This window comes from Protopterus annectens, chromosome 11.part0 (assembly GCF_019279795.1).
Source record: "Protopterus annectens isolate FY-2018-M chromosome 11.part0, PAN1.0, whole genome shotgun sequence".
NCBI lineage: Eukaryota > Metazoa > Chordata > Ceratodontiformes > Protopteridae > Protopterus > Protopterus annectens.
In genome coordinates, this window is record NC_056745.1 from 199,820,027 (window position 1) to 199,830,792 (window position 10,766).

Below are 10,766 nucleotides of genomic sequence, written 5' to 3' on the forward strand. Positions count from 1 at the left end.
CGCCACTCCAGATTCGGGGATCTGAACCAGACTCCCTTTCGATCAGGAGGCCATTGTCCGTCCCTTCAGAACAGAGCTCACCTCTCTCTCTCAGGATTGACTGACCCATGATTAACTGCTATTCACATGGAACCCTTCTCTACTTCGGCCTTCAAAGCTCCAGTTTGAATATTTGCTACTACCACCAAGATCTGCACCCGCAGCGGCTCCACATGGGCCCTCGCCCTGGGCTTCAGAGCCACAGCGGTGGCCCTCTTACTCATCGCGGTGGCCCCGACACTCCAGCACCATCCATTTTCAGGGCTAGCTGATTCAGCAGGCGAGTTGTTACACACTCCTTAGCAGATTCCAACTTCCATGGCCACCATCCTGCTGTCTATATCAACCAACACCTTTTCTGGGGTCTGATGAGCGTTGGCATCCGGCACCTTAACCTGACGTTTGCTTCATCCCACAGCGCCAGTTCTGCTTACCAAAATGGCCCATTGGGTGCTCGCATTTCACGCCCGGCTCCAAGCCATTCGGGCTTCTTATCCATTGAAAGTTTGAGAATAGGTTGAGATAGTTTCAGCCCCAAGACCTGTAATCATTCACTTTACCAGATAAAACTGCGTCCACCAAGCGCCAACTATCCTGAGGGAAACTACGGAGGGAACCAGCTTTTAAATGGTTCGATTAGTCTTTTACCCCTATACCCAGGTCAGATGACCGATTTGCACATCAGGACCGCTACGGACCTCCACCAGAGTTTCCACTGGCTTTGCCCTGCCCAAGCATATTTCACCATCTTTCGGGTCCCACCAGGTGCGCTCACGCTCCACCTCCCCGATGGTACAGGTGAGATGGGCTGGCGGTAAGCCCCTCACGCGGGGCAGGGGATCTCACCTCAGCCAGTGCTCACCAGCCCTCACTTTCATTGCGCCGTGGGGTCTCCTGCCCACCCTCAGACTCGCGCACCTGTTAGACTCCTTGGTCTGTATTTCAAGACTGGACAGATGGGTCACAGACATCACCGCAGATCCCAGGCACCCGAGGTGAGCCTGCCGGCACAGCGGCAGAACGCAGTCGGTCCGTACTGAGGGCAGTCCGGCCCAGTCGACAGTCCCACTAGGAGCTGGGGACCCCAGCCCCCACCCCGAGGGCCGGGGTGGGTGCTGCGACAGTCTCCCTCACAAACCCGGGGCACGGCAAGGACTGATGCCACTGGCTGTAACACTCCCCTACGATGAGGGGCGCCACCTTCCACACGGCCTTCCCGGCCGATCTAGAGACGGTCGCGGCGCACGACCACAGAGGAAATGCACCCGACAGCAGACAACAAGCTAGGGGACAGTCCCTCACCCCCCAGAGGGGGAGGGGATCTGCCTCACCCATGCAGCCAGCATGGCTGTCATGTTGAATCCTCCGGGTGGACCATGCGGACCCCACCCGTTTACCTCTGAACGGTTTCAGGCCCTCGAACTCTCTCCTCAAAGTTCCTTTCAACTTTCCCTCACGTTACTTGTCCGCTGTCGGTCTCGTGCCAGAGTTTAGCCTTACATGGAGTTTACCACTCGCTTTGGGCTGCATTCACAAACAACACGCCTCACCACGTCCGCAGGCTAAGCCTCGATCACAAGGACTTGGGTCCCCTGGGGGGCGCCAGGCAGACTGACTTCCTTACACCACATTTGCCTGCGCCCGTCACCTGGGTGGGGATTCGGTGCTGGGCTATTCCCCTCTTCACTTGCCATTACTGAGGGAATTCTGGTTAGTTTCTTTTCCTCTGCTTAGTAATATGCTTAAATCCAGCGGGTCACCACATCTGACCTGAGGTCGGGTTCAGTGCATGGTCACGGGGGAGGGGGGGGAGCAGGGGCCTCAGGGGCAGACAGACTACCCATCCTCCTTTGACCCACACACACCCACTCCCAGGAACCGAACTCCAAGTGGCAGAGGAGGACAGCCAACATGGCCTCAGCACGCAGGAACCGAGCAGGAAGGTGTCAGGCTCCACACCAGGAGGGCAGCTTGATGGCAGTACCACTGACAGCCTCCATGGGCAGGCCGGACACACACCAGCTCCATCCCATCCTCGGACTGGCTTCCCAGCTCTGGGCAGCAGTGGACTCCTCCATCCACATCTCTCCCTGGGATGACAAGGGGGCTTGCAGCGGGCTGCCTTGACTCCCCAGCCGCAACATCGACAAGGGACAGAAAACCCCATGGGCAAAGGAAGCCACGACAACTCTCAGACAGGTGTAGCCCCGGGAGTAACCCGGTGCCGCAAAGTGCGTTCAAAGTGTCAATGATCAGTGCATCATGCAATTCACTTTAGTTCTCGCAGCAAACTGCATTATTCATCGATACACAAGCCGAGTGATCCACCGCTCAGAGTCGTACAGTTCTCATTCGCCATTGGCACCACTGCCCTCCCGGCATCACACCTCAAGATGAGCAAGTGAGCTTTCACAGGCGTCGTCATGGGCATCCAGACAGGGGATACTAGCCCCACGTTGCAGGACAGCAGGGATTCCCACAGCAGCCAGCACGTGGCCACCATGCTGACCATCTGGGCCTTTGAACCAACACCCCGCATGGAGCGCGGAATCCTGCACAGGTATTCATGACCGACATCGTGGGGAAAGGACTCCATTGTGAAACCCCCAGGGGTGGCCACGCAAGGCAAGAGGGGAGGCCACCTCCCCCCTGCCGGGACTGCATCCTCTCCCTCCCACTACCGCATGGGGAGCCAGCCACCTCCGGGGCACATGTTGGACCGCATCATTGGGCCAGGCACACCCTCCACCACCATCCCCTCATGGCAGCAGAGGAGTACTCGCACCTCCAACCACATGAATGCACCCCCTTCCTCCCACCGCTGGGAGCCAAGGGGAACAGACACCACCCCTCCTCTCACTCCCTCCACTCTCCTTCCCTCCCTGGAGACACAGGCTCAGTCCTGCTGGCATCCACAAGGGTGCATGGAGAGTTTGGAGTCGGAGAAAGACAGTGACACAGAGGGTCAGGGCAGTGGAGTGAGGAGAAGCCCTGGTACCCGGGACAGCAACATCCCAGGACCCACAGCGTTAATGATCCTTCTGCAGGTTTACCTACGGAAACCTTGTTATGACTTTTATTTCCTCTAGATAGTCAAGTTTGATTGTCTTCCAGGCGCACCGCCGGGGCAGTGACCGACTCCAGTGGGCCGATCTGAGGACCTCACTAAACCATCCAATCGGTAGTAGTGAAGGGCGGTGTGTACAAAGGGCAGGGACTTAATCAAAGTGAGCTTATGACTCGCACTTACTGGGAATTCCTCGTTAGCGGAGAATAATTGCAATCGCCGGTCCCTATCACGAATGGGGTTCATTGGATTACCCGGACCTGTCGGACAAGGGTAGACACACAATGATCCATTCCATGTAGCATGCGTGCAGCCCTGGACATCGAAAGGCATCACAGCCTGTTATTGCTCAATCTCGTGTGGCTGAAAGCCACTTGTCCCTCTAAGAAGTTGGAGACGACCGCACTGGGCTGAATAACAATTTAGCATGGCAGAGACTCGTTCGTTATTGGAATTAACCAAACAAATTGCTCCAACTAAGAATGGCCATGCACCATCACCCACATAATTGAGAATGAGTTATCAATCTGACGATCCTTTCCGTGTCCTGGCCGGGTGAGTTTTCCCATGTTGAGTCAAATTTAGCCGCAAGCTCCACGCCTGGTGGTGCCCTTCCGTCAATTCCTTTAAGTTTCAGCTTTGCAACCATACTCCCCCCAGAACCCAAACACTTTGGTTTCCCAGAAGCTCCCCGGCGGGGCATGGGAATAGCGCCACAGGATCACCAGACGACATTGTTTATGGTTGAAACTACGACGGTATCTGATAGTCTTCGAGCCTCCAACTTTCGTTCTTGATTAAGGAAAACATTCTTGGCAAATGCTTTTATTTTCGCTCGTTTTGCGCAGGTCCGAGAATTTCACCTCTAGCGGTACAATAAGAATGCCCCCGACCGTCCATGTTAATCATGACACCAGTTCCGAAAACCAACAAAATAGAACTGGAGTCCTATTCCATTATTACTAGTTCAAGTATTCAGGCGACTGGACTGCTTTGAACACTCAAAGTAAATGCTTCGGACCTCTGGGACACTCAGTTAAGAGCATTGATGGAGCGCCGAGAGGCAGGTGCTGGGACAGGCGGTAGCTCACCTCCCGGTGGACCGCCAGCCCGATCCCAAGATCCAACTATGAGTTTTTAACTGCAGCAACTTTAATATATGCTATTGGAGCTGGAATTTTCGCGGTTGCTGGCATGAGACTTGCTCGTTAAAGGATTTAAATTGTACTCATTCCAATTACAGGGCCTTGAAAGAGTCTTGTATTGTTATTTTTTGTCACTACCTCCCCGAATCGGGAATGGGTAATTTGCATGCCTGCTGCCTGCCTTGGATGTGGTAGCTGTTTCTCAGGCTGCCTTTCCGGAATCGAACCCCGATTCCCCGTTACCCGTGGTCACCATGGCAGGCACGGATAGTACCATCAAATGTTGATAGGGCAGACATTCGAATGTTGTGTCATCGCCACAAGGGCACGCAACTGGCCAAAGTTTATGTACAGTCACCAAATCTAACGCCACAAGGGCACGCAATTGGCCAAGTTTATGTAGAGTCACCAAATCTGCCGGGCCAAGACCTGGATTGGTTTTGGTCTGACAAATGCACGCATCCCCGGAGGTCAGCATGTATTAGCTCAAGAATTAACACAGTTATCCAAGTAACGGTGGAGCGATCAAAGGAACCATTACTGATTTAATAAGACATTTGCAGTTTCACTGTAACATCTGTGTGCACCGAAACTTGCATGGCTTAATCTCTGAGACAAGCATATGCTACTGGCAGGATCAACCAGAGAGCAGCACCTTGTTGGGTGGACAGAGATGAGGGACCACAGTCCACACCTCTGTTGACAGGAGGGGTCCCTCTCCCCGCAGAGGGGGCACCCCAGGTGCTGGTCGTGGACCGGCAACCATGACAGTAAAGGGCCGCAGGCCAGCGCAGTGCACATCAGCACTATAGCAAGAGAAAAGGGGGATAAAGCCCCACACGCTTCAGCCTCACATGGATGTCGGGGATGACAACCATGTCACAGGACTCCTATGCCTTGGCCTGGGCTCATCAGGCTCACCTAGACTTCTGCTCTAAGGGGCACGGGGCGCTCCACACCCCAACAGCACCTCGCTCCTGTAGTGGAGAAGCTCAACCCGTAAGCCGTGACCCACAGAGCCACGTCGCGAGCGCCCTCCACCAGTGGGAATCGGTTGGCCCGATTGGTCGATAGACAGTGGGAAAGGGCACCATTATAATATGCGGACAACTGGCAAGACATTCTCACCGGAGCTGGTACCCTGACTTGACCTTTGACGAAAAATCCCCTTTGTCCCTTAACTCCCGGACGCTGCAAAATCATGTCGGATCACACAAGCCCGCTGGGCAATCGGGGGAGTGTATATGCAGGGAGAGACCAGCCCCGGGTAACTCCACTCTGCCCAGAGGGGCAATTATGCTCTCATACGGACTTCCAAGTCAACCTCCTTTCCGATTCGGGGTCACTCTGGGGACTTTGCGATTTTTTGAGAATGCCTTTGAGAATGGGGTGTGGTCGGATGCCTGAATGGCCAGGAGCACTCTGGGCTTTCAGGCCTACGCACGAAGCACCCTTAACAACATCTGTAAGGGCCTACCATGGAGGCCCCCCCTTCGACCATGCAGAGAGAGACCTCTTTACCTGGATGCGGAGCATGGCTCGCCTCAGGGACCTCACCACCTCCAGGACCCCTGCAGGCTGCCTAACCGTGCCGTGTCTCCATGCCCTGGAGACCTCTCAGCAGGACCTCCCTCCGATCCCTGCCGCCTTCGTAGAACTCCCATAGGCTGCTGAGGGGCAGGCCCGTTCTCATTGAGACTTCCAAGACTCCTGCTTTCCAGTCCAGAACACCACAGTCCCAGTCTCCTCACATATCCCCTGCAGGATGCCTAACCATGCCATGTCTCCGAGCCTTGGATGCCTCTCAGCTGGACCTCTCTCTGATCCCTGCCACCTTCAGGGAACACCCCTCAGCCATCGAGGGGCAGGCCCGTTCTCATTGGGACTTCCGAAAAACCCCTGCTTTCCAGTCCAGAACTCCACAGTTCCAGTCATACCGCATATCCCCAGCAGGCTGGCTAGCTGTGCCGTGTCTACATGCCCTGGATGCCTCTCAGTGAGACCTCCCTCTGATTGCTGCCGCCTTCATGGACCTCCACTAAGCCGTCGAGGGTCAAGCCCGCTCTCATCGTGACTTCCGAGCCCCCCTGCTTTCCGGTCCAGAATACCATGGTCCCAGTCTTCCCGCATATCCCCTGCAGGCTGCCTAACCGTGCCGTGTCTCCATGCGCCGCGTGTCTCTCAGCGAGACCTCCCTCCGATTCCTGCCACCTTCGTGGAACTCTTCTCGGCCTCCGAGGGGCAGGCCCGCTCTCATCGGGACTTGCAGGCCCCATCCTTTCCGGTGCAGAGCCATTCTAAGGACGTAGCCGCATTTCGGGGACGCCGCCCCATACCGGCCAGAGAAGGAACCCTCACACCTGACTGGCATGAGCACACCATTCCCATGTACTTTATATGCTGCTCTGCCCCTCTTCAGGGGTGCACTCACACACCGAGTTTACCCGGGAAACAGAGCTCCTGGTCCCGTGGCTTTCCATAGGACAATCGCCAGAAAATTCCGAACCTACAGGGGGGCGCGTTCTCACACCCAGGGGGAGCGCTCCATGCCAGGGTATCTTTACCTGCTCTCCCCTTCCGACTTCCACAGAGGTGGACTCACCCAAAGAGTTCACCCTGGAAGGAGAGCACCTGGCCCCGCAGCTTTCCATAGGAAGATTCCCTGAAACTTCTGAAGCACCAGGGGGTGCTCTCGGCTTCCTAGAACTCAGGGAGAAGTGCTCCATGCCCGGGCGCCTTACCCCGCTCTCCCCTTCCGACTTCCACAGGGGGGACTTAACCACCAAATTCACTGGGGAAGGAGAGCCCTTGGTCCCGCGGCTTTCTGCAGGACGATCCCCTGAAACTTGAGAACCAGCGAGTGGCACGCTCTCGGATCCCTGGCACCCAGGGGGGAGCACTGCATGCCTGGGAGCCTTCCCACACTCTCCCCATCCAATCTGGTCCAGAGCACCACGGTCCAACTCTCCCGCATACCCCATGCGGGCTGCCTAACCAAGCCGAGTCTCCAAGCACTCGTGGCCTCTCACCGGGACCTCCCTCCGTTTTTGTCTGACCTCGCGCAACTCCCCTCGTCTGCCAAACAGTAGCCGTGACCTCATCGGGACTTCCACATCCCCACTCCTTTCCCATCCAGAGTCAGTCTGGGGACTTTGCCACATTTCGGGAATTCTTGTCCGGACCTCCTCACCCAAGCGGCAGCTCTCACAGCCCTTCCGTTATCCATCTCTCTCTCCATTAAGGACTACTTTGGGGAGGGACCCCCTCATGACTTCCACTTCTACCTAGGCGGGAGAGCTCTTTTCCCGGGTTACATAACTCCTGCAGGCTGCCAAATCATAATGAGTCAACCCTGCCCTCAGAGCCCCTCAGGGGGGGCTTCCCACCAATCCTTCCAGCCTTGTGGAACTCTGCTGGCCACAAGGCCTCAGCCAGACCCTCATCCAGACTTTCGTGTGCCCGTGCTCTCCCCTCCAGAGCACCTCCAGGGACTTTGCGATATTTCAGAGATGCCGCCTTAAGGACTTCAAATCGGGAGGGACCCCCTCATTGCTTCCACTTATACACAGTGAGAAAGCTCTTTTCCCATTTTACGGACCGTATTTATTTCTAAACAAGACCTAACCACAGAGTAAGGCCTAGCATGTTTTTTTCAAGGTGTTCATGATATAAGCTCTAAACCAAAAATAAGCCCCAGTTCCAATTCTTACTGTAACCTAATCATCACTCACACCTGACGGTTGAGATCTTTGGCCCATAAACCCATGCAGGTGTACTTTGATTGGGGAAAGTACAGACAAAACGCAGGAAGAGTGCACTCATGGTAACGAGCAGCTGTGGTAGTGTCTTCTCTTCATAACTGGCACCATTTTGTGTTGCCACTCCGGTCGCGCAAGTCTTCAATTAACCCCCCACCCCAAAAAGATGAGTGCAAAAAGAAACAGGTATTCAGTCGAATACAAGAAAGGAATCCAGGAGGACTCCCGTGGAAAGAACCTGACGGCGTTCTGTAAAGAGAAGTTAGATCTCCAAATGGTCTGAAAATGGCGAGCATCGTACGTTAACCTCAGTCGACAAGCCGACGAGGGAAAGGCTAAGAAGTGCAAGTGTAGATCAGGTCGGCAACCATTGTTTCCTGAGCTTGAACACATCATCTGTGAGTGGATTGCTAACAGGAGACAAAGGCTTTGGTGGTGCGCAGGGCTGATATTCAAGCATTTGCCCTTGCAATACCACCACAGTTAGAAATATCCACAGAAGAATTAAAAGCATCACAACATTGGCTGCGTGACTTCATTCAGCGATATGAACTGTCTCTAAGAAGATCAACAACACTGTTCAAGCTGGAAGATACTGAAGTTATAAAACATGCACTTGCGTTCAAGTCCTTTGTTGATGGCATTGACTTTTCTAAATACCAACTCTCAAACATGATTGCGATGGGTGCAACTGCAGTGTTTATGGGCCAAGGATCTCAAACAAAGATTGATCAGAAGGGTGCCTCATCAATCTACATTCCTTCCACTGGTTATGAGAGTGTATGTGTTACCTATATTTTGGCAATTTGTATAGATGGAAAGAAAACCCTACCTCTAATCATTAGTAAGGGCAAGAAAGATAAGACTGAACGTGTTTCAGGCATTTACATTCTTGAAACCGAAAAAGCCTGGTACACACAAGCAGTTATAAAGAAGTGGGTCGATGTAATGCTGCCACTTGTTTTGCGAGGTGGCAAAAGAGGTCTCCTAGTCTGGGATTCAGCCAGCACTCACAGCACTAAGAAACAAAGAAATTGCTAGCATGCAGGAGAAGAGATCAAATACTGCTTCCTGCAGGAATGACTGCCTATCGCCAGACCCTTGATAATGCAGTAAACAAGCCATTCAAGGACCATTTGCGCATGGAACTCAATGACTACACTGAAAATGTAATGGAGAGAAATCAGCATGGAAACTTTGTGAAGCTTAGCCTGCAAGAGGTCATGACTTGGGTGAAAAATTAATGGGATAATCATTAACAGCTGTGTTGTAAATGCACTACGAGCAGGCTACTTGGACAAGAAGTGCTCATTTAAGGAGAGCTTGAATGCTAGACATGACAGACTGGGGCCAATGGTGCTACAGGAAATGGAGTCGCAAGAAATTCAAGCCGAAATTCTGGGGTTGGACACTTATGACAATGTAACAGAAGAAGATGACATGACTGTATTTGAATAACTGTGAAAGCCAAGGTGCAGATATTCTGCAGATGAAATGTTTGTTGCACTGTTTATGTAGAATTCTCATACAACTGTCAACCCGTTATTAGAAATGTTGTCCAATAATAGAAAAGTACAAAATAAATGTCAATTTGTGTACATGTATAAATGTCGATTTTTGTTCATGAGAAATGTCGATTTCTGTTCATTAATTAATGTCAATTTTTGTACATGAATAACTGAATAAACGTAGATTGTTGTAAGGTGCGGCTAAATATGGCATCCCCTTATAATAAGCCCTAATGCGCATTTCGCCGGGAGAAAGAATATATGACCTGGTCTTATTTTAGGGGAAATACGGTGTGTGTGTGTGTGTGTGTGTGTGTGTGTGTGTGTGTGTGTGTGTGTGTGTATACATATATATATATATATATATATATATATATATATATATATATATATATATATATATATATATATATATGTATAGGTTCGTAGGTTTATACTAGGCTATCTGCCCTAAGGCATTTATAAGCCTAGCCCAAATTTTTGTGGCTTACGCCACCCCTTATATGAAAAAATACTGTGCCCATTAGTTTGTTGTGCCTCTGTCCAGCAGTGACACAGAGATGATTCCCGGGGTAAACCTACGATCTCCCATCCACAGGTCTAGATTTCTCTTGAACAGAGTCAGCGAGGTGCTCTGCCTCACATGGACCGGGATTTTATTCCACAGCATAGGGAGTCTCTGAGTGATAAATCTATCCCTCCAGCACGTCCTATTTATATCCGTGCTAAGGTTTAAGTCGCTTGCTCTAGTGGTTTTGGTGGATTTGGATTTTGAGGTGGAGCATGTCCATTAATTCCGGGTTGGACATGGCCTTGTACGTCAGGCACATGTCACCTCTGAGCAGACGGTATGCGACTGAATAGAGCTGGAGTTTCTTCAATCTGGCAGCATATGACAGATTTTGGAGTCCCTTTATCCTTTTGGTGAGGAACTTTTGGGGTCTCTCCAATTGCTGCAGATGTCGGGTGAGATACATCCCGAATGGGGCATTGTACTCCATCATTGGTCTGATAAGTGAAGAGTACAGGGGAACAATAACCTCACTAGATCTGGATGTGAATCCCTTCATGATCAGGTGGGCAATGTAGAAGGTCTTTCTAACCACTTTAGCAATGTGAGTGTCAAAAGAAAGGCCACTGTCAACCTGGGTCCCCAGGTCCCTGATAACCTCTTCTGTGCTTAGTGGATTGCCACCTATATGGTAGCTTGGGGTTACCTTGTTTTTCGGAGTTACATTTTCCGGGTATA

At 52.2% G+C, this 10,766-nt stretch overlaps 1 protein-coding gene and 2 non-coding genes across 3 annotated transcripts in view; all 3 read right to left on the reverse strand.

Moving 5' to 3' along the window:
* Positions 1-1,818, reverse strand: part of LOC122816036 — a 3,661-nt gene extending 1,843 nt beyond the window's left edge. The window contains exon 1 of the ribosomal RNA XR_006367044.1: positions 1-1,818. This exon is cut by the window's left edge and continues 1,843 nt beyond it. This is a non-coding gene — a ribosomal RNA (28S ribosomal RNA).
* DDX11 (DEAD/H-box helicase 11) overlaps positions 1-10,766 on the reverse strand; it is a 1,280,855-nt gene that overhangs the window by 908,633 nt on the left and 361,456 nt on the right. The gene's annotated exons all lie outside the window — the stretch shown is intronic.
* LOC122816041 lies at positions 2,225-2,378 on the reverse strand. The gene has a single exon (XR_006367047.1). It is a non-coding gene; the product is annotated as a 5.8S ribosomal RNA (ribosomal RNA).